The 27,638-nt window shown below is 35.7% G+C and overlaps 1 protein-coding gene across 1 annotated transcript in view; it reads left to right on the top strand.

Annotated features, from left to right (window-relative positions):
* Window positions 1–27,638, top strand: part of ANKS1B (ankyrin repeat and sterile alpha motif domain containing 1B) — a 407,322-nt gene that overhangs the window by 166,184 nt on the left and 213,500 nt on the right. The window lies entirely within an intron of this gene.

The raw sequence follows: 27,638 nt of genomic DNA, 5'->3' as shown, positions 1-27,638 counted from the left end.
GCAAATAATTTGTCCTGTAAAAGAAATGTAATTCTTAGCAGTCCTTATATCCCTCATCCCCTGGAATCCTGAGAACTAAAAAGAGAAAAACTGAAGATATGGCAGTATGGCCAGTTTTTCTCTTAGGTAAAAGTCTATAATATGATTAGGCTAAATCTGATGAAAATTTTAGGGTAATATGATTATGCTAAATCTGGTGAGAAATTTTGTATTCTGACTTAGAAATGTCAGAACCATGGGAAAGAGAACAAGAAGAAATTAATAGATAAGTCAAAATTGGGAGAGAGAAAAGAAAGAGAAAATAATAGTCAGCAGTTTGATTGCTAATTCTCATCTATACTTTAAAATCCTACTTTCAAGTACCTGTTTTTTAATGGATATAGCAAACTGTTCTGCATGTTATCACTCATTCATTCATAACCTGAAAAATAAATTAGACTGTTTATAAAGGAGTTTTAATTACATGCTGTAGTTACATATGCTGTATTATTCTTTGAAGTCACCGTTTAGACCAAAATGTGCAAATGTATTTGGCAAAATACAATGTTCTCCAAGGTACCTACGCTAATAGGTATACATAACTATACCTATATAGTTATCTATAGAAAGTGTCATAGAATATTTGATACTGACAATATATGGAATTTGGTAAAGAAAATGTGTTTAAAATGCTGATTATTAGTTAAAATTCTCTACGGGCCTGATCCAAAGCTTATTGGTAATAGTGGAAATTTTCTTACTCAGTATAGCAGATTTCAATTGGAATCAGACTCCAACACATTAAAAATTACTGGTGTTGAAGAGCTTTTTCTATCTAAAAACACTGGAGGCAAATACATTAGTTCAAAACCAGTGGGATATCATTCTGGACTAAGTCTATAATTCTGAAGTAGAACATGTACAGGATAGAACTGAACAGTGATTTAAAACAGATCTGAATTGGACTGGTGCACTTAAATGACAAGACTTGGGATTATTCTGTGCTCTAAAAAGGCATTTAAATCTGCATGCTTCCTGTTTTTCTAAGGCTAGCAATCAATTTGGGACATTTTAGCACAGTACATCACTTATTTCTGTTTCAGATTCTAAAATTTGCTTTGAAGTAGATGCCAGAAGCAAAATTATTTCTGCCTGTAGATGAAATAACTCGTTCTCTGTGGCTTCCTCAGATGTGAAGTCAATCTCTGCTCAAGTAAAATATCTTTTTTAGTAATAGAATAATATGTAACTCCTAACTTTAAGTTGAGCATTTAGCATTCTAAGTTGAGCATTTAACATCCAGACCACTTTGTGGGCTAAATAGTGGCACAGAGCCAAAAGTTTTTCTGATGGAGGTGCATCAAAGAAGTCTGTCTCAGCTGGGCACAACCTGCTCTGGGAAATAAAGAGGTGGGACTGTTGTCCACTGTTTGTTATGTCAGTGATAAATTTAACTTGAATCTCCTTGGATAAGTTCTTATTAGAAAAGCCTGGAGGTGTTAGAAAAAATTGTTGTTTTTATTATTTTTTTCTTTTTCTTAGCAGTACAAATTCATGCAAAATAATTTGAACTGTTACCTCTTTGCCTCTTTTCTTCAGATGTGTAAGACGTAAGATGCCAGAAAAAAAAGGATTGGTTTATCTCTTCATTCCTTACCATGCAGTTCAGGAAGAGTTTCTGTCTGGTTTTTGGACAACCGTCTCTCTAGCTGGTGTAAGGTCTTGTGGCAGGCTTTCACACATCCACAGTAGATCAGGAGTAGTACACAGTCTGGCCCTGTGTAGATTCAGAGCACTATATAAATAGAAAGTCATAGAAAGAGATACCTAGTTCAGACCATCACAGCTATAGTCCCATTACTATCTGGTTTTCGCAACATTTTCTTACCAATTTTCCGCATAACTCTGAACCTTTGAATATTTTAAGATCATCTCAATGAAGCTCTAGTGTCACCATTTCTGCTGCTGTGGCATTCAGTCAATTGTATCTGCTTGTGTTGGAATGGTTTATAAGGAGATTTCACATAAAGTGAATGCAGGACACATTGTCACTAAGGCTAGGATCTGTGAATCATGCTAGAAATAGTTCTAGAACTTTCAGTGCCTAAATTGGATCTCTGAAGCTATTAATTTTGCCACCATTCTGTTCACAACCTTCCCAGATCTAGTGCAAATCCCACAATTCCTACCTGTGTTGGAATGAAGAGAACACATTTCCTTCAAATGATCCATCATGGGGGCTTCTGCTGACATAAAACATTGGTGAATTTGGTTGATGATGTAAAACTTAAAATTGAGAATAAGCATGTTAAACATGTAGAAATTAATGTGACATTCTCTTCTGTGTGCACAAATTTCTGTGAACAGTAAATAGAATAGTAAATAGTATACAGCTTTGGAATACCCTCTATGGGGACACATAATAGGCTGGGAGATGCTTATAGAAAATCTGAAAGGTTTGCATTGTTCAATGGTATTGGGTGTAGTGTTAAGGAAATAGAAGTTAAAGGGCATTCTCTTTTGATCCCATCTATTGGTCACTTTGATCCTCTTTCTGGACCCAGAGATGCACAGTAAACATGAAAACTCTTTTGAAAAGTGTGGTTATCAATAGAAATGTACCTTTCCAGTGAAGTATTTACCAAAGCTTTTTGATGCTCAAAGCCTGAATAAGCAAAACCGATGCAATTTTTTTCCAATTACAGTTCAAGTGTGATTCTGCATATTTTTATATAATTAGATAGCATATTGGAATTATAGAATTGTGATAAAGAAAGATTTGGTGAAAACTGTGCTGCCCTGGTATTTTGCAAAGAGTTACTGAAAATAAGTTAAGTGTGAAGCATTTCCCAGATGGTAAAAATTCACTCCAAGGAATTTAAATTGATACTCAAAATGTTGCTGTGTTCATGAAGCTCCTTTTGCATCTTTAAAAAGAAAATTGCAATGTACTCTAATCACTGACATTTGTACTGTAATTTATTATAGGGAAGATTAAATGAACATAAAAATTGCAGGTGGAAATTTAATCTCACCCTGCATTAAAAACTTGCAGTATAATATTCTCATCTTTCAAGTTTTGACCTGTTTTTTGCTGTATTATCATGAAACTGAGCTTTCTTCAGGGAAATATCAGTAAAAAAACATGCCCTTATGAAACAGCTGTCAGTGTTAATTTAGTTATAGAGACATTTCTTTCAGTTTAAGCAAGATTTCTTATGATCTCTGGATGCTGTGCTGGTTTCTAAAAAATATTTTTAATCAAAGGATTCATCATTGTTTTTTGAAATATTTGAGTCACTTCATAATTGATCAGTCTAATATAAACCTTTCTTCAAATTCCATAACATTGAAATGTACCATTTTAAACTGCTTGCTGTCTTCTCTACTTGACTTATTTGTCCCAAATTTTGCATTTTTGTTAACCAATGTTTGGTATGTGCTTCATGCAAACTGAGTCAAGCAAGGCAAGTAATGCTGATTTGATTAAAGAATAGAAACATACTGATTTAATTTGGCATTATTGGCATAATAATCAGGATTAATTCACACAATAAATGGCACATTCTTTGCCAAATATCACTTCTATTGAAAAAAAATACTTAAGTACTTCCTTAATTAGAATATCTATAACCTTAATGCAGAGAATGAATCTTCTAAGTTAAGCTTCTGCATGGTCATGTATGCTTCTTCATGGTCATGTTTTCCTAGAGTTTCCAGCACACAAACTCAACCTTCTATGAAAACAAACCAAGAACAAAAGTTCTTCCGTTATGGCTGATATTAATTCTCTCCTTGCTCCTGCATCATTTGGAAGCTGATCAAGGTTTAGCTGATATAGGCCACGTCCTTGTCTATCTAAAATGTGAGGAAAGAAAGGGGATTGTTTAGTTTCTGTGGCAGGAAAAGATGTGATGGTGCTCATAAGTCTGCTGAATGGTTGCCATTGTGCTCTTCAGAGGCAGCTGCCTCTATTAGGGGTAGCTACAAGGTGTTCCATGATCTTTGGATCAGAGCAGTTGTGGGACTGATTGTGCTCCTAGATATTAATTTATTTCTATACAAGGAGAATTATTATTATTTTGCAAAGAGAATTATTGCATGCGTTTCTGTGTATGCATAGTATAGCATTGTGTAGGCAAACAATATAAGCCTTTCAGTTTGTGGTATTGAGAAATGAAGGTGCTGTTTAATGACAATTGTTCTGGGTTTGTTTTCTTTGGAGCCTGGCAGTAAAACACTAGAGGAAAACCTGAAAAACTGAGAGATTGATCCAGTTCAGTTCATAAAGCAGCCAAAGATTTAATTCTTAGAACAATTTTATTTTAAAATCAAACATAAAACATAAGTATTAATTTAAATTTCTCTTAAAACCTAAAGTATGGATTCTGAGTTCTTGAATATTTATATCAAATAAACAGAACATGTAAGGCTTATATTCAACAGTAGAGGAATATGCCTTGACTGTAAGCTAATCTGTGACACAGCAGTAGACCAATGCTTGTTTTCTCTTAAAAGAGACATAAGCTCATATCTACACACTAAGATATGAAATGCAGCCACTATTGTAAGTGACATATTATTGTTGGATTTCTTAATAGTGGAAATCATACATAAAATCAAGGATGTATGTTTAGCCTGTAAGTGAGAAACTGGGTTAAGTGCCATCTCTTAGCATTTTACATTTAAACTGAGATATGCAAAGAACTGTGAGCAGCTGTAGCATCTACTTCAATATTTTCTTCATTGCTTTGATTTAGCTTTTTCTTCTGTGTTTGATGCTTTGAAAATTACTTATTCTAAGACATAATTGCCTGGAATTAATCACTCTCGCCCTAACATCTTTATCACTGATCCTCTGTCTTTAGAGGGATCCCTTTCTAAAATACAAGGAATGACCATGCATCTTCTACTTTTCTAATGTAATTCAGTATGCTAAATACTGAGTTCTTGCCTGTGTAACTATGTCAACTCTTTGGTTGCTTGTTCTGTCCTTCTGGCTTAACATACCCTGACTACATTTCTGTTTGTGTCAAATGATATTCATTTGCCTTTTTCTCAAATGAAATTCAGAGTATCTTTGAAGACTAAGCTCTGTAAAATACAGCTATAGAATGACTGCTAAAATTACAGCTGGCTTATGGCAAATATTTCTTCTAAAATATTGGGAGGGGAAGTAATATTAATGGTGTGGGTAATATTCTTTATTCCATTACTAATTAATATTTTAAAAGTGCAAGCATAGATTACTAGATTTTTTTTTTTGGTGAGAGATCACCTGAACCGTGTCAGCAAAATGAAAGCTGGTACCAGGACTGTGCTGTGACAACCTTAATTTATTGCAATAGGACTAGTGTTTCGATTGCAGTGATTTTATAAAGCCCATGCTTTTGTTCAGTATATCAGATTGGTAATTCAACTCAGAAGAGCTTATCCATTATTTCTTGCTGACATAAAACTTCCTGTGACATTAATAAGGGAATGGCTTCCATAAACCTTGCATAGATATCACAGAAATTAGTCACAAAATTAGTCACAAATGTTTTAATGCTTTATTTGATATGAAAATGTTGCTGAATATCAGTGACTATTTTTTTCTGAAAAGCAAGTTTAAAATTCAGGTTTAAGATTCAGCTTTCTTAGTGATTCTATGCATTTGATGATTCAATGCAGTTTGGAAATAATACAAGTTGTTAGTACCAGTTCTTTTACAATTTTGTTGATGTAAAATACGCATCAAATCTGGGCTGTTTTTCTGGTCTTACATAACATCACACTACTTTATAAACTGGATACCTATTCTGAATTAAGTAGATTTCCATTCAGTGAGATTACTTTTTCCATGTTTTGTTTCCTGACAGTGGAGCTGGTTGCCTGAGCAACCAGTAAAATACCGAGACTGCTTCCTTCCTCACTTCTAACCTGCATGCAGTTAGGGCTGAGTGAGCTCCCAGTGCTGGGAGCTGTAAGGAAAGCATTGTCCATCACACTTTGCCAAGTGAAAGGTGAACAACCTCCCCTGGGCTAGACAAAGTCTGTGGTACTTTGTGTTGGAGGTTCTCCCAAGAAACATGGACCTGGAGCTGATGCATTGGGTGAAATCAGAGAACCAAGGGTGCATTTCTGAGGACACGAGCCTCCATCTGTTCTTAGAGGGGGATTTGTCAGAGAAAAAAAATGAAGCAGTGACAAGTGCTGTGATCTGCTGAGAGACACACATAAAACATGCACAGAGATGTGCAGAAGATCCCAAACTCTTATAAGAGCTTCATGTTCTCTGCACACAGACCAAGTGTTGCCCAAAATATAGGTAGCTCTGTGAAGCAGGGTTCCTGGGCGGGTTATTTTCAGAAGTTCTATTGATGGTTTTCACTCTTGAGCTCTCGTTAGATAAAAAGATAAAAATTAACTGCTCCTGGATTAAACAGAAAGAACGTGCTAGGCCCAGTACTTCAAGAAAATTTATCAGTCTGATTTGTTCTACTGCAAATTAAAAATTTCAATAACTTTGTTTAATAAACAGGAACATTTAACCAGTCAATTATGTTGAAATGTATGGAAGATCAAAAATAGCCATGGTGTGTTTCTTGAAAATATTAGCTGGAATAAGTACTCATGGATCAGATGCTGTAAAATCAAAACCAGTAATTATATTTTAGAAATATTTGGGGGGGTTTGAGTTTATACAATGACAAAAGGTGAAATTCTTATGCTAACATTTCTTTTCCTGAGGCAGTAAGACGGTATTTTAAGAACATGCTTATATACAGTGAAAGGAAAAATGAAACATTTTATTCCTTTTTTAACTCCTTTTAGTTGTGAAGGAAATAAAATTAGATTTTAGCATAAATTAATGGAGCATAACTTTTCTGCACCTTTGGAAAAGGCACTTGGATGCTTTTAGCTCACTTGTTTAATGTAGAGTTCTGGTACCTGAAGGGAGAGATGATGGATTTGAGGATTTTTTCCTTCCTCATCTTCCATCATCACAATGATGTAGTGTAACAGTTCCCACGTTTTACGTATTTATATTTTACAGTCTCCTTTAACAATAAAACACAATGGCAGGGGCTCTCCACAACTTTTTTTCCCATAGCCAGGCTGGATGTGAGTATGAAAAAGCCACGTCACTGTTCAACATGTCTCTGGTGCTAAAAAACAATGTAGAGAGTTAATTTGTTATTTGAAAGCTGCCCTTTTGCTAACCTATGTGGTGATTTTGCTTTTTGCTTGTATAAAATTTCCTTTCTTTGTGGGGGTGGTGGAAGTGGTATGTCTTCTGTAACACTTACAGCTAAACTGAAAATCCAGCCTTGTAGCTATTTTAGTATCAGGAGAAAACAGTCTGTAGAGAGACAGCAGTCTGTGTGCCAGTTCCATACCCATGTGGCTCTGCTCACACAGATGTAAGCTGGAATTCACTGGTCACTTTGAAGGAGTGAAGTTACCTATATGCATAACTGGATATAAATTTGGTCTTTTTCTGGGGAAAAAAAAAAGTCAAAATAATTCTATGAATTCTGTAATAAGGGTTTTTTTCTTGAAAAAAATTCTTTTCCACAGTTTTAAAAAATTCTATTAATCAATTTAAGAAATGTCCATCATGTTTAAGAAGTAATTGTCAAAGTATAGAATTGACATAAAAATTACAGCTCATAAGTTTTTATCATATTATTGGCCTTCTAATACTTCTGTATGCAGATTGGACAAATCTGTTTTATATTTGTGATTTTAATATGAATTCACTTCCTGGAGGGGAAAACTGCACTTGCAGACCACATATAAAAAGGTCTGTACTCAAATGTAAATATCAAACAAAATTGGATTTATTACTTTACTTAGTTTTCAGTATTTTTAAATGCAATAAGCTGCATTTAAATAATGTAAAAAAACATGCATTCTAGTTCTGAACAGTTCCATTACACAATTTGCTTTCTAAAGACATTTGTGTCTTCACAGTCCTAGAATCAGTAAGTGTGGGAAAGGCCTCCAAGATCATCAACTGCAACCTTTGACCGAGCACCACTGCCACGTGCAGGCATTTCTTGAGCACCTGCAGGGATGGTCACTCCATGAGCTTCCTGGGGAGCCAGTGCCAGTGCTTTCACCCTTTCAGTGAAAAAATTCTTCCTCATCTCCCCTGGCACAGCTTGAGGCCATTTCCTCTTGTCCTGTTTCTGGGTTCCTGGGAGAAGAGGCCAGCCCCCACCTGTCTACAAACTCCTTGAGCAAATGTTCCTGATAAGAATATAGTCCTTAAATGTGTGCTGAGGCAGTTCCATATATTCATCCACTTCAGGAGGCTTTGCAAATACCAAAGATAATGTCAATTTTTCACCATTTCGTGTTTTCCCGGAAGCAGAATTATCACAAAATTATTATTTTTTAGTCATTCATGCTATCTGTGGAAAATGCAATGCTCTGGGAATGAATATCATACTGAAAAGTGGCAGATGCTCACACCATATGGATTAGTCAGGAACAGCTTCATGAATGTTAGGTATGGCAGAGGATCCTCTGGGTGTTTTCACATAAAGAATTGCGTGGGCATGAAAGACCCAAGGACATCTAAAGTATTCTTGATCTCTCCTGCCAACTTACTGCAGTGCAAGCTCTGGGGATTTTTTGATTTTTTTTTTTTTTTTTGTGTGCTATATGTCTTAAATGGTTTTGAGGAGCTGCCTGGGGACCTGTAGTTCATGGCATGTCTACAGATGGTCTCTGAACTCTTCAGACCAGTGTCCTCAGCACTGCTGCCTGTTCTTAGGAAGGACTAGATGCAGTGACCCCATCCTGGGTGTGTGCAGCCTTTAGTGATGGTGTTCCTCCACGAGAGTATCAGTGTGTGCTTGGAACTGAAGTGAATGGATGGTAGTTAATACAAATTAATTTTGGTACAACACAAGCATCTTCTCTATGAAGTTTTAGCCACTATTGGAATAAGAAGAAATGGGTCTAGAGAACCCAGAAGAGAGAGACCTGAAAATAAAAAAGCAATCCTCTGGTCATATAAATGTCTTTTTCTCCCCTCAATCCAATGACAAATAGATCGTATTCAGTAAAGAAACAGCTTGGAAGATAGTTTAATAGTCTTTAACACTAATAATAGTAGTAAAAGTGGAAAATATCTGGGTCTTAAACGTGTATTTTTTGTTAATTATTTCTCATACCATCTTACAGATGCCAGTATTGTCTCCATTTCACAGTATTTCTGTGTTGTACAATGAATGTGCGATAACCCAGCAATTCAGGAAATAGAAACAATTAACCTGTAGACCTGTGTGAGACCTGTTAGTCCTGAGAGAGCACATGAAACAGACAAAATTATATTGACATAGAAGGCTGTAGCTTGCATCTGGGCTTCTATTTTTGCATTACATTATATTCAGAGTTAGAAAAAGCATTTTCCACAGCTGTGCAGCATTGCTTATCGATGTCCTTACCTTGGTAGGAAAACTAGATAAGAAGTGTGAGAAAGCATAGGGATTGAGTCAGTTTCTGGAAAGATGGAATGTGTAGGAGAGGAGGAGGCAGATGATTTGGTTTGGGATCATAACTTGGAGCAATGAGGAAAGGCTGCCTGGCACAGGGTTGACACCCTGTTTTGGAGGCTGGAGCTGTGCAGTGGGAAGATTAAGAATGGTGTTTTAAATGGAAGTTTCACAGCTGGATTCATAGAGTTTCAACTCTCATATTTTCTAAGGTTAATTCTCACAACAGAGGCAGGTATAAAATCCCAAGGGATGTTACTTTTCGTATGGAATTAAATTCTGTAGGTTACTCAGATGACCTTAAATCATATCAGGCTCTAGGCAGTAAGCTCAATGACAGCCTAGTTACCAAGAAAGTTTCTTGAAAATGTCTTTTCTCAAAAAAATCTTGCTTTTTTTTTTAGAAAACTCTATGATCAGTGGTCATCTCTGTCATCATTAGTGAGCCAGCCGCAGCTTCTGAAATAAGGTTATATTTACAGAGGTTATTTGGAGATTTTTGGGAGGGTTTTCTTGCCAGTATTAAAGCATGTGAATGCAGTTTTTATTACCCAAAAAAATGGTAATGAATAGAAGTCTGAAAGTTAGATGGGCTGAGTGGGAAAGATCATAAAAGCTCAAGGTATTTAATTGAACCTGGAATTCATGACAACATTGCAGACTTCTGATGCAGTTTTTCTCCTTACTTTTCTGTGTAGCATTGCACAGTAAATAAATGTTTTAAGTGAACACCATATTTCTAGTTCCCCTTCCAATATAGAATGACTTTCAAAGACCCTAGAAACCCTGTTTGTCTTAAACAGAACAAAATACTAAACTGTCTGACATACCAGTCCTCTCAGTGAGAATACTGGATACCATCTGCCTCTGATTTAAATTCAGTGTATCATACTGTGTGAAAAATCACATTTTGCAAAATAATATTTAATCATTCAAATCTTATAAATATTTTAAATTCATTTTGTTTGAGTTAAACCATAACCATTTTCTTTTGAAATATGTGTGCCTAGGAGTAACACATCATTATTATACCCAGAGTGCTTTATAAAACATTCTTCAATTTTTCAATTTATTATATATATAATTAAACGATGTATACTCTGTAGTTAAATTTGTTTCCACATGCATTCAGTTTCTTTCATATTAAAAAAGATTCCTACAAACATTAGAGAAGTAGAAAACCACAGTAAAAGAGTTTTTAAAGGACTTCTGAAAAACTCAGGGTTTATGGTGAAGTCTGACAAACATCTTAAAAGATGCTGATAATACTTAGCTTTCCTATAGTGCTGTTTTCCTTAGCAGGTCGTAAAGCCCTTTAGAGGGATTGATGTTATTGCAGATGAGGAAATTCAGGAAAACTAATATTTAAAGTGATTTTCAAAATTCACCTGGTAAACAACTGAAAATGCTAGGAGTGGCTCGTGAGTTGCAATACAGCAGATTTTAGTTTGGACTACAGTGGTTTTTTTCTTCATTCTGTTCTGCTTTAATTAGAATGTCTCCCATTTAGAAAAATAGCTTTTAATGATTTGTGACATTGTTCTTGTGGACAGTTAAAAATAAAGAGGTTGGTATTTTTAAAGATATCCGTGCATGATAGGCAAATTGAGTCAAAGCCTAATTCCATTAGTCTTTCCTGGCAGCACTGGTATTTTACCTAAATTGTTGAGAATATATCTGCAAAACAGACAATTGTGCCATCTTTAAACTGCCTCTAGCTTGAGAACTGGTATCGAAGTGCAGCATAACATGGGCTAATTTGCTCAGGGTGGGAGCAAGCTTTGCAGCCTGTTCAGTGCACCAAGATGATATTGCAAGATTTCTGTAACCAAGTAGGGTGTTTTTAAAGCTCTCTTGCTGTGTACAAAACACTGTAGCTATTGTCAGTGCAGTGTGGTCGCATCTCATGTCTCTTTAAGGTGTTCTGTCTTTTTTTTCCTTCCTGATGACCTTTCCTATCACCTCTTTGCCCCCCCCTTGTGATTCAGCCTCACTGATTAGAGAACTTAATGCAAGCAAAGTGATTAAAGTGATTTCTGTGGATTTTCTGTAGGCCATTAAACAAGGCAGTTCTGAAGTGTTCATATTGCAGAGTTTGTTTCTAGTGTACGCTTGCATTGATACTTGGGTATTTAACAGAATTTCAATGCATGTTCTTATTTTCTTCAAATTAATTTTAACTTCTTAAATTTTTTTCTGGCAGTTAGAGCATCTTTCAGACCAGAAGAAAATTTGCCATTAAACCACACAATGAATACATTTTCTGTGTTTCATAAATACAGTCTATTTATTCTCTTTTGTATCTAGAAGGAGTTGTGTAGAACCCTATGTCCCCTTAGTAGAAGGGAAACTACCACATCAGATATTTTGGATACCACAATTTATATTTGGAAGGGGCAGTTTCTTAATGTAATACTCTCAGTGAACAGCTGGTACACAGTAAATTTTATATAATCACAGCTGTCCTCAGTGATTTTTATGACTCAGCCTGAGTTTGATACTAAGACTAGAAGTTTAAATTATGTTCAATTTTTGTTCCTTCATACTTCAAAAAAATCTTACTTCAGAACTAAATGAAAAATATCCTAATCTCCTGATTCATGTGATTCTTGACAGTCTGTAAAATCTAATAAATACTTGAGTTCTTTTTCAAGAAAATAAATTCCTCTCTAATGGCTTATATAAAAATCAAGTTTCTTTCTCTGTATGTAAAATCTTTATTCTAGTTTTGATTTAGTAAGTCTTGAATTTTCTGCTGTGAAAAAATACCAACACAAAATGGCTTCATATTGGTGAATGTAGTTGAATCAGTAGTATTATTATTATTACTCAGCTAGTCTGTGTCACATGTGCAAAACCATCCTCCAATAAGCACCGTTGCATTCCCACATTATGAAGAAAAAACAGTTGTTACCTTGAAAACGACTTATTAATTAGGAGAGTGGAAATTTGCCGTGATGTCAGATTTATGAGGAAAAAATAAAATCCCATGTACTTACTGACAGATCTGAAGTATTCCCACTGAAATTGTGGGAAGGTAATTTCTTTTGTGAGAAGATGAAAAGCTTTGGGGTGGAGACAGGATTATGAGCAGCAAATGCTTGGAGGCCACTGGAGATGTAGCGATGTGGCCGATGATACTGCCGGCTGTGTCACTGGAGTGGGATGTGAGACATGATCTACCACAGCCAAAAGATGTTCTTGGTGTCTCTAGGATCACAGCTGTCGATAAAGTGCTCCTGATGCCATTGAGAGTTCCCCAGTGAAGGCTCTGTGTGCCACCCTTATGTTAGTATGATTAATGGGGCTGAAGGTGTGTAAGGGATGAGAGTCACACCTAGCGCTCAGTTATGGGTAGTGCCTCCAAGCCAATCGCAGTGTTTATACGTGAAATCGAGGAAGAAGCCTGTCTCATTCACATGTTTAATTTAAGAGCATGTGGGAGCCTTATTGTATTAACTGGCTTTGAAGTTGTAGAGGAAGCAGAAAAATAACAATCTCATGCATAACACCTCCAAACTTTTCTTGTGCTCTGTCATCAGCATTTAATCTGCATATTAGCAGTGTTTCTGTTTTCTGAAGAATGCAGTTGATAGGCTACATCATTTCCTAGCTCATCAAATAAACTTTTTGTCAAAAAGCTGAAAGTGTAGTGAAAAGGCTGAAATTCTTCCTAAGATTTTGTAATATTCTTTAAACTGATAGAACCCAATGACTTTTTTACCTGCCTAAGCTATTTTCCTTTTTTCCCTCCATCTGAATCTGTTTCTTAGGTGTACAATCTCCATGAATATGTTTGTAATCATGAGGATTTAGAATGCAACTTTACTTTTTTAGTTTATGGCTCTCTTTCTAAAGTTAGCAGAAGGAAAAGTACATTCTGTGTTTGTGTGTATTGCTAGCTTCCAATTTACAATACCTGTGATGGCAAATACAAGTCTGTGTAGAAATGGGCATGTGTGTTTGGGATTTTTAATTTTTGTTTTGAAAGAAAGGCATGGGTTTGTGAAACAGGCTAAAAATACTTTCAGTATTCTGTTCCTTCTCTTTGACCTTTTCTATCTTCTTTTCACTTGTCTGGTTGAACTCTGCCTCCTCTGCCCTTAGTTTTTCATTTTTTTTTTGAATTCTCCCAAAGTGGTGACTTCTCCTTGTGTTAGTCTTGGTATCTGGTATGGTCTTGGTAGCTACTTCCACTGTGCCAGAAGCTTGACTTCCAGCTTTGAGCTTTATACTCTTTTGTTGGGTTTGGGATGTAGGTTCTTTGTTTTCAAATTGTTCTGGAAAATTACAGTGACTGAAGAAAACACTTGGGACACCAGTCTTTTATCTGAGGCCCAGGAATACACTAATTCTCCTTCAGGAGTCTAAACATGTGCCATATATAAGACTGCACACCAAAGAAATAGGTATGTAAGGACTGAGAAAGTGTCTGATGATGCTGAAAAAATTCTGGCTTCATGACTGAAGGCTATCTTTGCTTAGCAATAGCCTTGACTTTACAACCCGGTTTACCACTCAGAACAGCATGGCTAAGCTTCCCACATGACATAGCTGAAAGGATTGCTGAGTCAATGTGGAATATGCTAAGAAACTCACTGTGCCACAGCTAAACATGTGAGGAAGCTTTAATTAAAAAGAAAAAAAAGACTTCTGTCAAAATTATCAAAAAAACTCCATCTAAAATGAATAACTAAAAGGTATTAGGGGTTATTCTGTTTCTTTTAGTTGAGTCAATATACAGTTTTTCAAAGGTGCTTTAACTACTGTAAATTTCTCCTTGATTTTGTCTTAAGTTTTCCCATGATTGTCATGATCGTGATGTGATACTGAAAAAATTATTATGACTTAGTCCAGAAATTGTCAATGACAAATCTATACATTTAATTAAAGTAGGAAAATAAAATGTAATACAGAAAATAATGTAATTGTTATTTGTGAAAGAAAAGTTGCATTTAAATATGATTGACTTCAGGCAAGATGCACAGTAAAAATTAAAACTCCCTGCAATTGTCTTCACATATAAAGAAACAGGAAACTAAGTAGTGTCCACTCAAGAAATACTTGAAAACCCTAGCTTGTACCTGGGCAGTAACTTAGAGTTGATGTTGCTGTGACAGTATAGGCAAGGAATACAGCAAAAGTGAAAGACAGAGAGGTCTAATTTCAGTATTTTGATCAAAGGAGTTTCTTGACAGGAGAGACAGATGCAGCAGGAAGACTGAAAGCCCTTGTCGAGTAGTGCAGTTCTGGTGAGAGCTCCCTGGGACTATTAATATATATATAACCATATAGAACTATTAATATGTATATCTCTAGATGTATAATTAATATTCACCCTTGACTTCTGCTTCTGTGTTTCCCTACTCTCACTCTCTTGCTTACTCTTCTAGAATATTTTTAATCTTTCTGGTATGGTAGCTCTTCTTTTAAGTTTTCTCTTTTTTTGTCCTTGATTTCTTTTTCATGTATCTTCAAGCAGCCTTTTTGTTATATTACGTATAGCAATACAATGTAAAATAGAAATAAAGTGAGTTTGTAGGAGCTTTGCCTTTTTAAAATACTTCAACAAACACTAATTTTTTAAAGAAATAGCCCATGATTAAAACTGAAATCTGATCTCCATATTTAATGTCTCAGTGTCAGATGTATTCAGGGGAGGTGAGCCTCATTATTCTATGCTCTTATGTGCAGGGCAAATGGAAATGGCACTTCCTGACCCTAAATTCATTATTTTGTGTTACTAACTGCTGTGTTTTCCTAAAAGGCATTGTACCACACCTGAAGAAGAAAGGCCAGCACTGCCTTAAGCTCTGGTCCACTTTAATCAGCTGGGAACTTTTGTCTGATGCCTTACTTTAAAATCCGTAGAACAGTTTGGGTTGGAAGGTGCCTTTAAAGGTCATCCATTGGACACCTGTGCCATGTGCTGGGACATCTACTAGACCAGTTGAAAACCCCATCCAGACTGGCCTCAAATGTTTCTAGCAATGAGGCATCCACCACCTCTCTGGGAAACCTGTTCTAGTGTTTCACCACCCCCATTGTAAAAAACTATGTCTTTATATCTAGTCTGAATATGCCTTCTTTTAGTTGAAAACCATTACCCCTAACCTATTGCTACAGGTTGTACTAAAAACTCTGTCCCCATCTTTCTTCTAATCCCCATTTAGTTATTGAAAGGCCCCAATAATGTCTTCACTCAGTCTTCTCAAGGCTAAACAGCCCAACTTTCTCAGCCTGTTCTCATGGGAGAGGCGATCCACCTCTCTGATCGTTTTGGGGGCCCTCCTCTGCACCCACTCCAACAGGTCCATGCTTTTCCTGTACTGAGGACTCCAGAGCTGGATCCAGGTAGGGTTTCACCTAAGTGGAGTAGAGAGGAAAAATCACCTCCTCACCACAGACCTCTCACATCTTGGTGTGTAGCAGTACTTCCATCCCCACAATGAAGATGAAATATTTTTACTTTCTATTATTCAGTCTCTCTAACTGCCAAGATACATTAAGAACTCATATCACAAAGCTCAGAACTCTTACTTTCCCACAGGAGTTCTTATAGGATTAGCATTCTGCCACCCTTCACCTGAGGACTGTGAAGTAAAATCATACAAGTGTGATGGTCTGTTTGATTAATAGTCTTCCTCAACTAATTGACTTCAGAAAGTGGCAAAAACAATCAGACCTTGGAAATTACTGACTTATTCTGAATCTTTGGTGCGATAAACATCGCTGTGTTGGCTCCAGTACAAAGTGTGGTTTACCTGATGTAGAAGAAAAATGCCATTTTTAAGAAGCAGGCAGTTATTTTGATTGAAACTTCTGTACTTCTCTGTGATGATTACTGCATGTCTTGGGATTCTGTCAAATGACAAAAAAAGATTGAAATTCAAATTGATTAGAGAATTTGAAAGCAATTACAAATGACAGACTTTTAGGCTTCATATTGATAGTCTGACTGTGTGGTGAACTTAAGTCAAGTTTCACTTTAAATTTACTTTTTAACTTCACTGATCAATGTTCATATTGGTGTAGTCAATTTTGGTTTGAAAACACAGTATATCCTCATATATGTGTAGATGTTTTTTGGGGTTTTTTGGAATTTATCCAAGTTATGCTTGGAAGAAATGAAACTGCTATCAAAAAAAAAAAATATATTTCTTTTTCCTCTGTGCAGATTTATTCTTTATTTACCAGTACTGTAGCTGTCTCAATTCCTTTGAATTCTGGCCCGCCATGTATTCTCTGAGCAAAGAAGATTTTAACAGCTTAGTGCCCTCTTTTCCATCTAAAGACTTGAAGAAAATTCAGTTATCTGTTAACTGGGCTAGAAAGAGGCCAGTATCTATGTCCCATTTGGTAGTTGACTCCCTGTTCAGTTAAGAACTGCTATCATTCTCCTTGGAAATACCTAATGAATGTCATTTATTCCCACCACCATCATCAGCCTTCTTTCATTTAGGTTGGTGCAGATAGGAGGAATAATTAATTAACTTAATGTGAAATGCTAAAAACAGTATAAAATTCAAGGCAACCTATTCCAGGTGTGACCATCTTTGCTTTTTTTTACTGTGCTTTATTATAGGTGCTTCCATAAAAATGCTTTAAGGAAACAAGCATTGTCTAAAGATTTGACATTTTGTCTTTGTGTCTTCATGAGATTTTTGCAAGCTAATTAAAAATAAATTAAAAAAAAACAAAAAAACCATAAAACCACATTGCACATTCAAAAAAGTCTTTTTTGGGGACAATTCTGATTTGAAAGTCTAATCAAGAGTTTCTGGTTTTATTATCTGTGGTCATCAGAATGGCTTCTTTCTTTCCTCCTGTTCTCTCTCTGCCTTCCTTCTCTCTCTTTCCTATTCTTACAAGAAAAAGATGTGTGCCCACTTTTAATAAGAAAAGTGATTAAAATTTTTTCATGGTAATTTCTTGATATTTTAACAATAAAATTTAGAAAAAGAAATAAATAACCTGCAGGTTTTTTTTTTTCTGGTATATCTCTTAGAGTGCTGTCTCATATGTTGAGCTGCTAGTCATGCTTGTTTGCTTTTAGAAAGAGAATAAAAGTGACTTGTTTTAAATTTCTCAGGATACCATGATCATCTAATTTCCAATTTATTCCAAATGAAGAATGTGCTAATTGAAACAATCAAAGTATTGTTTCTGCAATAATTTGTTACTTATGATTGACGTAACAAACTACTTCTGCACTCTCATTTCTCATGGGTATGTTTGGTAAATTAGACAACTTGCTATATCTCTTCACCTTGCTTTTTACAAGGAACTTCCCTGTTCATGGAGATTCTTCCCATCTACAAATCTACAAAACAATGTCTCAGTGATCTGTTGTCTCCTCAGGTGAAATGTAAGCACACTTGCTTAAACAGCTGAAATACATAGATGATAGAAGGATAAGATCTGCCTGGTTTGAGGCCTTAGTTCACAGGGAAATAAAATTATTGATGACAGCAAGCGAAATATAAATAAATTAGAGCAGAATTAAGCAATAATAAAATTCTACATCTGCCTTGCTTCAGATGTATCTGGTTTAAGGCCCTAAAGAACTTTTCACCACCTGTCTTGAAGCATTGTAGATGAGAAGTAAGTAACTCATGGTCAAAAAAGGTGTTTTCTAAATCTAAAGTATCTAATTACATCAGAAGTTTTCTTTACTTATTAAAGATGTGCAAATGACTGGATGAGATTATTTGGTAAAGTTTTCTACCATCTATTATTCCTGGTATTCTGATCAGACTGTTAGCTGAACAAAATCTGGACTATAGGTTATGGGACTAGAATAGTATCATTCCCACAAATACTAGTCTATATTCTGATCCCTTAGACTGAGTTTCTGTTTTCCTATTTACAGTTTCTGGACTCTTAAACAAACTTAAATATATAAATTTCTACTAGTCTGGAGAATGGTTTTGAAAGCTGTACCATTATAGTGCTTTTAGCTTGATAAATTAGTCCTCTTTATTAGACCTTGCTACTGTTTATTATTGTACATAATTATCCCCAGTTAAGAAAATATTATTTTTAGTAGGTGTACCATATTTGAAAAGCAAGGCTATTTGGTGCCTTTGGGGGATATCTGCCTGTGTGTTTCAGAGAGAACAGCAGACCCTTCTTTGCAGAGAATATCTTCCTTTCATGGATGGCAGAGGTCAGTGGAAGTAGCTGAAGGTGTGACCAGCACCTCTGTATCATTGCACTTCTTTCATAGAATGTCCCCAGGCGTGGCTTCAGCAGAAGGGTTTCTGTGAGAACTTTTAATCCAGCTCAAGCAAAATAAACCAGGTGAATTCAACTAATCTGCCCAAAGTGGGGCAGCTGGTTAGCCCTCTAAGCAGGTTAGCCATTCCTACACTCAGCTCTGGCCCTGGAGCTGCTCGGTGATACCTTCTGTTTGAAGAGCAGTGGGGTGAGTGGTAATCTACTCTGTTGCTGCAGCTATTGCAGTAGGTGAAACTGTCCTCTAACTCCTATAGGATCCTAACTGAAGGTAAATTATCCAGAGTTTCTATGTGTAGCATTTGTGTTGCGTGACTTTCCAGTTTGTTGTGTAAGAGGGGTTTTAATTACGTTAAATTATGCCTCTCAGTCTCTGTGGGAGCTTCTGTCCTGCAACTAGCTGATGAATCATACAGTTTTTCATTATAATATTTTTGTTTATTTGGTTGTATTTGTGAAGTATGAGAGCTCTGTAAAGTGTCATTTGTGGTGGAGCATGAAAGTTTGTAATTGTCTTCCAATGCCACTCACCACTCTTCCATGTCTAAGCAATTGTAGTCTAATGCTCGTTTTTCCTTTCACTGTATCTAAAATTGAGACATGCTTTTCTGCATCCTAGTGGCTTAAAAAAGGCTACACATTGGCTTCTAACTATGATACTCCCCTAGCAGTCATAGTTAATTTAAAGCAGGTTAATTTCATGTTCCAAATGCACATATGTTTCCAAAATATCATAAACTGGTATTTTGGAACTGACTTGGTGTCACCCAGCCTTTCATGCTCTGTGGCACTCAAGTGTTCTGGACTCTTAACTTGATGGCTATTTTGGTAGAAGTATCAACAATCATTATTTCAAATAGTAACAAGTTTTCAGTTCCTATTTAAAGTAAGTGTATGTAAGTCTTCTGAAATGGAGTATATGCACACATTAAATTATTTATTCTACTATAAAGGATTCTTTGAGATGTATTGTCTACGTCTACCCTCAGTACTCCTTCTCTGCTGGCATTTAATCTCTAAGAAACAATTCTAAGGCCAAACCAGATGTCTAGACCAACTTGGATACTAGAAATACTGTTTCTGAGCTCTTGCTGCTTCACCAGAAAGACAGAGGTTTCCAAGTTGAGTGTCACACCCGTCAGCCTTTGCAATCACTTTGGATACTGTGTAGTGTCTAAAATGGCCATATTGTGTCTGCATTTAGCCACTTGAATATTTGCTCTTTGTTTCACATCTTCTTCTAAGCATCCTGTGTGTAATGTTACTTTTTAAAGTAAATACAGTTACTTGTGAAAAGTAAACAACTTTTGGAGATATTAAATATACCTAGAGAGTTATTATTCTTAGATAAATTATTTTGCACATTATTGTGTCAATGTTTTGTAAGATCATTTATGTTTCGTAAATACTTTTCAAAAGAATTTAAATAGTTATCCTGTCAAATTTGCATCCCCCAAATAAGTCATTTGGAGAAAGTAAATACAGTTAATTTGGTTTTATTCTGTCATTTTCCCCAGTCAGTATTTATAACTACAAAATGTTGTGAGCTGCAAGTTTGCTAAAAGACTATGATTTTTTGTGATTAGTTTCAATACTGTCACATGTAAGCAAATATATAAAATTTCAGTGAATGGTCCACATAGAGTTTAAAATCTGAATGTAATTTTCCATGACTGTATATGTACCTATATCTAGAACTGAAATTTCATTCTACAGCCAGAGATATTTTCTGTACATTCTTAATTTTTGTACACTTTTTTGTCCCTACAACCTAATAGATTCAGCAAAAAAACTGGGGTAGGGCACCTGTATTTCACATTATTTCTTATGAAAGCACCAATTCCATTCCTTCTGGATTTGAAACACAAGTTGAAAAAGAGCACAGATGATCTTGTACATGGAATGAGGGAAGAGACAAGCTGAAATATCTTAAAAACACTGCTCTGATCAGGAATATATTCTATATCAAGGTTAGAAAAGAGAAATGTATGATCAGTGCAAATGGCAGAACATACACTTTCTTTGCTTTCTGGTCTTGTCTCATGCTGGGGGAAACTGAGTTGTTGCTAGGGCAAATAATTCCTTTTAAACAAAATTGTTGTGCAGCGTCTCCTTTTAGAAACATTATTTTGAGAATCATCCACTATTTCTTACAGTTTCTTTTGCCTTGTATGTCGTAAGTTTTGTTCCCACTTGGTGGAGGAATTTGTCATTCCTTCTTTGCATGTGATGTGTGAAATACCAGGAGTGGAACATGTAACAGGGTTTTTTTACAGTCTTCAACCAAAGGATACGAGAGCTCATCTATCACACTGATACTGCTTTGCACTGATTTTAGTTATTAAGTGTAACAAGTTTTCCTCTTGTGTTACTCTGCCCTGCCGTACTATATTGTCAAATTAACATGTACTTTCTGAGCACAGCCACAACCCACTCAACTGCTTTCTGCTGAAAAAAGAGATCCCCACAGAATCTCTCAGTGTGATTATATGTGATCTCTCTGCAGAATTACATTTTACATCCATTGCCATTCACCTCTCAGAATTTCTTATGAAACATTCACTAAAACTTAGAGACACACTGAGAGGATTTCTTTTTGCTTTTGCTGCATTGCTAAGCTGAAGCGTTCCAGCAGAATTTTAGCTTGAATGTGAGTGTTGAATTTGTCCAGCATTTCACCTGAGGGATGTTGACCATTATTTTATCAGTCTGATATGTTTAGTCCATAAAAATGTTAGCATGTTATTTTTCTGAAGAATCCTTATTTTGATGTGCAGGCATAAGGCAGAATTTTGTGCTGTAAAATGTGATGGTTCATGAGACCCTGTCTGTCTTTAAGATGTCTAGGAACCAAGCCTTATATAGTCACATAGAAAGAAATCCTCATGGAAACGGCATTATGGAGGTGGCAGCTGCAGCTCTTTATTTTTGTCTGTGTTGAATTTTGCAGTAAAAGGTTAACCCTTTATGTGATTATGAAAATTACATTTATGTCCTCCTCAAATACAGAATATACATGTATCAGAAAAACCTGAAGATGTACAGAAGAGACAAAGCAGCTCAATAGGAGCTAAAATTAACTCTCTTTGTACCATATTACACTGCTATTGCTGAAAATTTGGGCAAGGACTATATTTAGGCATTACAATGTGGTTGGAATTGGCAGTAATAACTGCCTAATATCTTTCCTCACCCAAAGCTTTTTTCTTCGTTAGATGCTGGCAAGCAACGTTCAGAAAACTCCATATCTTTCCCTGAAAATCTTTCTCATCTTTTCATTTCCTGATGGGTCATAGGAAAAAGATGAAGGTAGAGACTGTGAGGCAGTAAAACCCCTCAGTACACAGTCAAGTGCAGACTGCTATGCTAAGGGGTGAATTGGCAGTTTTGAAGCTTATGAGAGCAAACTCCCAACCCACAGAGACGCTCACTGTGATTTCTAAGGGAATGGGTTTTGAGAAGCTGGCAGTGTTGGAACCTGGACACAGAGCCTGGACACCATCTACAGCAACCTTGCCAACCACTTTTTGCTGGTTTCTCCAGATTTGGGAATAACCAGAAGAAGAAACTGCAGTCTGGCTGGACACTATTGCTCCTCTTCTGTGTTGTTGCTGGTGACAGTAGAAGCCCACAGTCTTCACCGCTTCCTTAGTAATCTTGTTGTTCTATCCTTTGCAAGGTCCATTGTACCTTGCTATAACTTTGACTTGAGTGAGAAAATATTGTTCTGCTTCATCTAAGATATCTGCAGCCAAAGTACTGCAATCAAAGAGCTGTAGCTTGGTCAGAGCACAGTGTTGTTTGCTGTGTGAAATAAAGACTTCCTGAGTATTGCTACTTCTGTTTTTAAATACTATGAATTTTCTTGATCTTATGCCTTTTCTTGCTGATCATCCCTTTTTATAACGCTTTGGCTATACAGCTGATATCCTCACTACTGAGGGTATTCTAGTGCTTGCAAAGCAATCTTTACTATGCAAATATGCTTACCCATCCTTCTTTAAGAGGGTAGTTTCCAAATATTGCTCAGTTCTGACTGTTGGTTTTAGCAGTCAACTGAATGTGGGGAAAAGGGAGTTGAGAATACATTTTTGGGCAGATATTACACATGTGCAAAGTGTGATGCTAAAAACATCTTTCTGGATCAAATGAAAACAGAAGTTGAATAGAATAATCACGTCACAATACAGTTGTTACCATAGCTATAGAATAATTTTCTAGTGGATTTTTATTTTACATTAAAAATATTGTGCCATGGCAACAGCAATGCCTGTTAAAGATCTGACTCTGTCATTATAATTTATCTATTACAGCTCTTTTCATTAGTGTTATTAACAACTGTTATTCTCCTGAATGTACTTTAGTTAGGAACATGGAATCTCTTGAGATACAAATGTGAATAAGATGATTTCCAATTTTACATGAATGCAAAACTCACAGTATTCAGTATGCTTCTGGTTTTCTTAATGTGCTCTGCAGTCTTGGAGTCAGAATCAGGAAAAAATATCTGAGTTTGATGAAGCATCTGTAAATTATAACTCTCAAATACTGAAAGTGAGAAATGGTATTCCATGGAGTTCTATATATGTACCATGAGCAACTGTGCTGGGGTGCATCACTGTGAAAATAAATAGCTGATTGAATTGCAATCTGCTGCCTAAATACCAGTTTGGTTGTATATAAACTGGTGATAATAGCAATGTGTATCTGTGGCTTTGAGATTATGGCACAACTGAATTTATTTGTAGTTCCAAATGTAAATGTTTTCCTTGTAACACAGCTATGGCAGTATCACAGTGATTTTCAGAAGTAATCCTCAGATGGATAAGCTGTACGTGCACTTGTAATAACACTAAAGTTCTGTAGAAATGACATCTGTTTATGTTTTGGTATTATGATACTATTTACAAGTAAAAAGTTAAAGTGGTAAGAAAAGCAGTATCTGGTAAGGAAGCAAAATCTCTTTCTGTTGGCTTTTTTTTTTTAATTACAAAAATAAGTGTACTTGCAAAAAGAAAAAAAAAATACTTATAAGCTGAATGCTTCTCTCCACTGGGATTGAGTCCAAGAGCTTGAACTTCTCATGTTCTCTTGTGTCCTCACCCCCTTTCCTAAAGTTCTATCTCATAAAGCTTACTCAAATGTCTGGGAGAAGAAAAAGCTGTCATTATTAAATGGATGTTCACTGAGTACAGACCTATGTAATGTAATTATTTATATAAATTCTTGGTGCCAGTTAAGTTGGTTGAAATAATAATAATAAGAAATAAAATTAAGAATTAATAATTGGTTTAATAGCATGGGGTTTTTTCAATACACAGCAATATTCAAAATAAGAATTATTTTTATATGTTTAAAACCAGAAAATAATATATAAAATATCACATTTTTGCATTGCTACTAAGCCTCAGGAGAAATATTGATTTCAGTATCATTTTTCTTGAAGTTTATGACAGAAATATGCAGCAATTAAAAAAAATCTATCTCAGAGATGGGAAATTATTAAAAGCAAGGATTTAAATTTTTTATAAAGTTTCCTATTTTAGCAAGAGTGTAGTAGTGGTATTATCCTGTGTAAAGCTTTTCATTCTTTAAGTTCTTGAGATGGAGGTCTTGGATATTCCCATGAACAATGAATCTGCATTTTTAGATAATGATGCAGTTTGAAGAGCTTATTTAACATTTAACATTTCAGGTCTTAGGTCAACAAATACTGACTTGGAAAAAGAAAGAAAAACATACTCTAGGAAATTATTTTATGATTATCTGTTGTATGGTTTATTTTTTCCTTCTGTGATTTCTTTAGAACATGACAGGGAGTGATAGACTACTGTACTATGTAGAGCAGTGCTATAGTCCATCTCTGTGCTCTCCTTATTTGCTGAACATCAAAGTAATAAATATTGACTTCATTAGGAAACTAGAATAATAATACAAGTCAGTATACAAAGAGCATTAACCTTAACAGTTATCAGTTCAAAAGGCAGAAGATTCAGAATTATAATTGGTTCATTAAACTTTTGGATATCTGGAGGATTTCTAGTCTATCTTCCTCTTTGGAGCAGGACTGTCATCATGAAATCAGACATGTCTTTTCCTAACCAGGTCTTGAAACTGTCCAGGGATGCAGATGGCACCACTCTGCATGACCTGTTGCAGGGCTGCAGTGCAGCATGCAGTGCTCCCTGCTCCTTAACCTTTGTCATGACCACATGGATTTTTTTTTCCTAACAGCCCCAGTCTTTTTTGTTGTCTAGTAGAGATGTGGTTTTCATGGCTCAAAATCATGGAGTGAAGAATATATAGCTATAAGATCTTTGCTTACTTTGCCACATAATTAATAAAGCTCTTATTAAAAGTCTCTTTAATAAGAGTCTCCCTGTCTCTGCCAGGGCTTTTTTTACTCTGGTCAAGACAGACCAAAGGTTACCCAAGTAGCCAATAACCAAAGGTTATCCAGGTAGCCATTAACCATATTCCTTGGTTTTTGAATGATGAATTTGACGCATTAAGGGTCTGATTTTTTTGATCTACTGAAATGAGTAGCAACCATGCTTCGAAAATATTCTGTGTTTAAAAATGTTTAATACTCTGAACAGAGAAAATCTTAAGGAATCTGAAATCAAATGCCTAAACATTTTTGCATTTTCAGCATTATATCTCTGCGCCTTATCTCCCATTTTTCAAATTAGCATAATATCACATTACAATCTCACCTTAGAAGGATATGTGAGTTGATATTTGTGAACTTCTTAGACAGTGGGCATCATAAAAATGCAGTAAATAGGCAATAAGACCACTCTTATTGAACAAAGAGAATATAAATCCCTGAAGATATTTAAAAGTTGTGAAGATGTGACACTTAGGGACACTGATTGGTTGTGGTGGTGGTAGACTAGGCAGTGCTGGTTTAACAGTTGGGCTTATGATCTTAGAGGCCTTTTCCAAACTGGACAGTTCTATGATACTGTGGAAATGTTGAGAAATTCTTCATTGAGCAACTTCATTCTCAACATTAAATGTAATAGGGTATTTTTGAAAACTAGTAGTGATCTTATAAAAAGTGGAATAGACTACTTGCTAACACATAAGAAGACTAATGGGAGCACAAGCAACCTTTGTTTTATTTTTTCCTGACTTCCTTAAAATATTTGTGTGGGTATTTTAAAGATGAAAGTTTTACCTAAAGTAGAATATATATACTTAGGTGTTCACAGTACAGTAAGAGTTGTGAAAGATCGAGCTGAAAAAGGCTCATACAATATATTTGGGGTCTTTGCTGCCGCATCAACTCTCAAACAACCAGAATTAATGTTTTGATATGCTATCACTGCAGCATTGCTGCAAAGAGAGATACACACTTTCTAGTAGCCAGTAAATATATTTACTGACCACAGGGGAATGGGTGTTCTCAGTAAGAATGAACTTACGTCATTTACAGTAATAAGTTGAGCAAAATCAGGGCATGAGATGCCACTGGTGCTTGGCAGTCTGTACTCTTAAACTGTTTATGTTTTGTCAGTCTTTGGCCAATACTAAATAGACCTACCTAGACAGTACCCTGGCACAGTGCAAGTTTTAGCTGAGACAAGAGACTGTTCCCAGTAAATATTTGGAATGGACCAGCTCTGTCTTAAGGAGAGTTTAGCTTAAAGGACATGAGCCTAGTAATTCCTTCAGATCCTTGTAGCTGTTGGCCAGTACTATTTAGTAACATAGATGTAGCAAAACTAGTAGTGAATTTCTTGCAATCCAGGTTCTGTAAGCTTTTGTTTTTCTTGATTTATTCCCTCCTGATTTAAATATTAAAATATATTTAAAATATATTTTTAAATATTAAAAAAAATTTATCTCTTCAATGAGTTCAATACACAGCTATGAGATACCTGTCTAGAACATCAAAATAGGATTCAGTTCATGACAGATATATCATGAAGGCATCTGGACACAAACTGAATGCTGTCTCCCATAAGTCACTGGCAGTGTAGTTAGCCCAGTTAACAGAGTTCAGGGAGTTATAGGTTCCATTCATTTTATTAATCTGATATCTGACTATGGTAGAAGCTAACATGCTTCCTACCCATGTAGAAAAATGATGTGTCTTAATCTGGAGCAGAATCTCAGCTACTGAGTTTTTCATGTAAAGGAAAAGCACCAAAGCCACTAATTATTTGCATAATTTATTCCTCATTTTGAATTCACCTTCAAAATTGCAGACATATGTATAAATCAGCAACTTTCAGAAATCAAAGAGAGGATACCCCATGTCCTCCTTTCCCCCTGAATTTTTCCCCTAAACCAAATTTTTCTAGGTTTATTGATTCCTTAAGCTCTGTCATATCCTACATTTAACCTTTCTCCATAAGACCTTACATCTTTTTGGTTGCAAAAATGTCTGAAGTATATTCTAGTCGGTTGTTTCTCCAAGACGAAAAGTGTATTTTGTTAGGTTCTTTGAATTTTATCATATACAGAAAAACATTTAATTTTTTATTTTTAAGCTGCTGACTAGTAAAAGAGTTGATGAAGTTTTGAAGTACACACCAAAATCTTTCTTCTGTCATTTGTAAAGTCAAGCACTGCTTTCTTTTAGAAAGGATATTTTGAGATTTGATTGGGGTTTTCTTTTGTCAGCGGATATTTTAGTTAATTGGAGAAAACTACTCAATATCTTTGCACATTATGTCATGATGCTATGCTCAGTTCCTTGTGGTAGCTGCTGCTGTGCTCACAGTCCTGCAGTTAGAGTCCATCTACAACATACAACTTCTAGAAGGAATGAGATGAATTTATTTATCTTTAATGAAGTAGTTATAGAGATGTGACCATTAGTAGGGACACAGTTATTCTGGGTAGAACATGCTGACTTAATGCCATGTTGATAGAGTGATGGTAAGCCCAGCAATACTTTAAGTGAGGCACCTCAGACCT

Source organism: Ammospiza nelsoni, chromosome 5, assembly GCF_027579445.1.
Source record: "Ammospiza nelsoni isolate bAmmNel1 chromosome 5, bAmmNel1.pri, whole genome shotgun sequence".
Taxonomy (NCBI): domain Eukaryota; kingdom Metazoa; phylum Chordata; class Aves; order Passeriformes; family Passerellidae; genus Ammospiza; species Ammospiza nelsoni.
The sequence above is the reverse complement of the archived record's forward strand: the minus strand, read 5'-3'. Positions and strand labels throughout refer to the sequence as shown.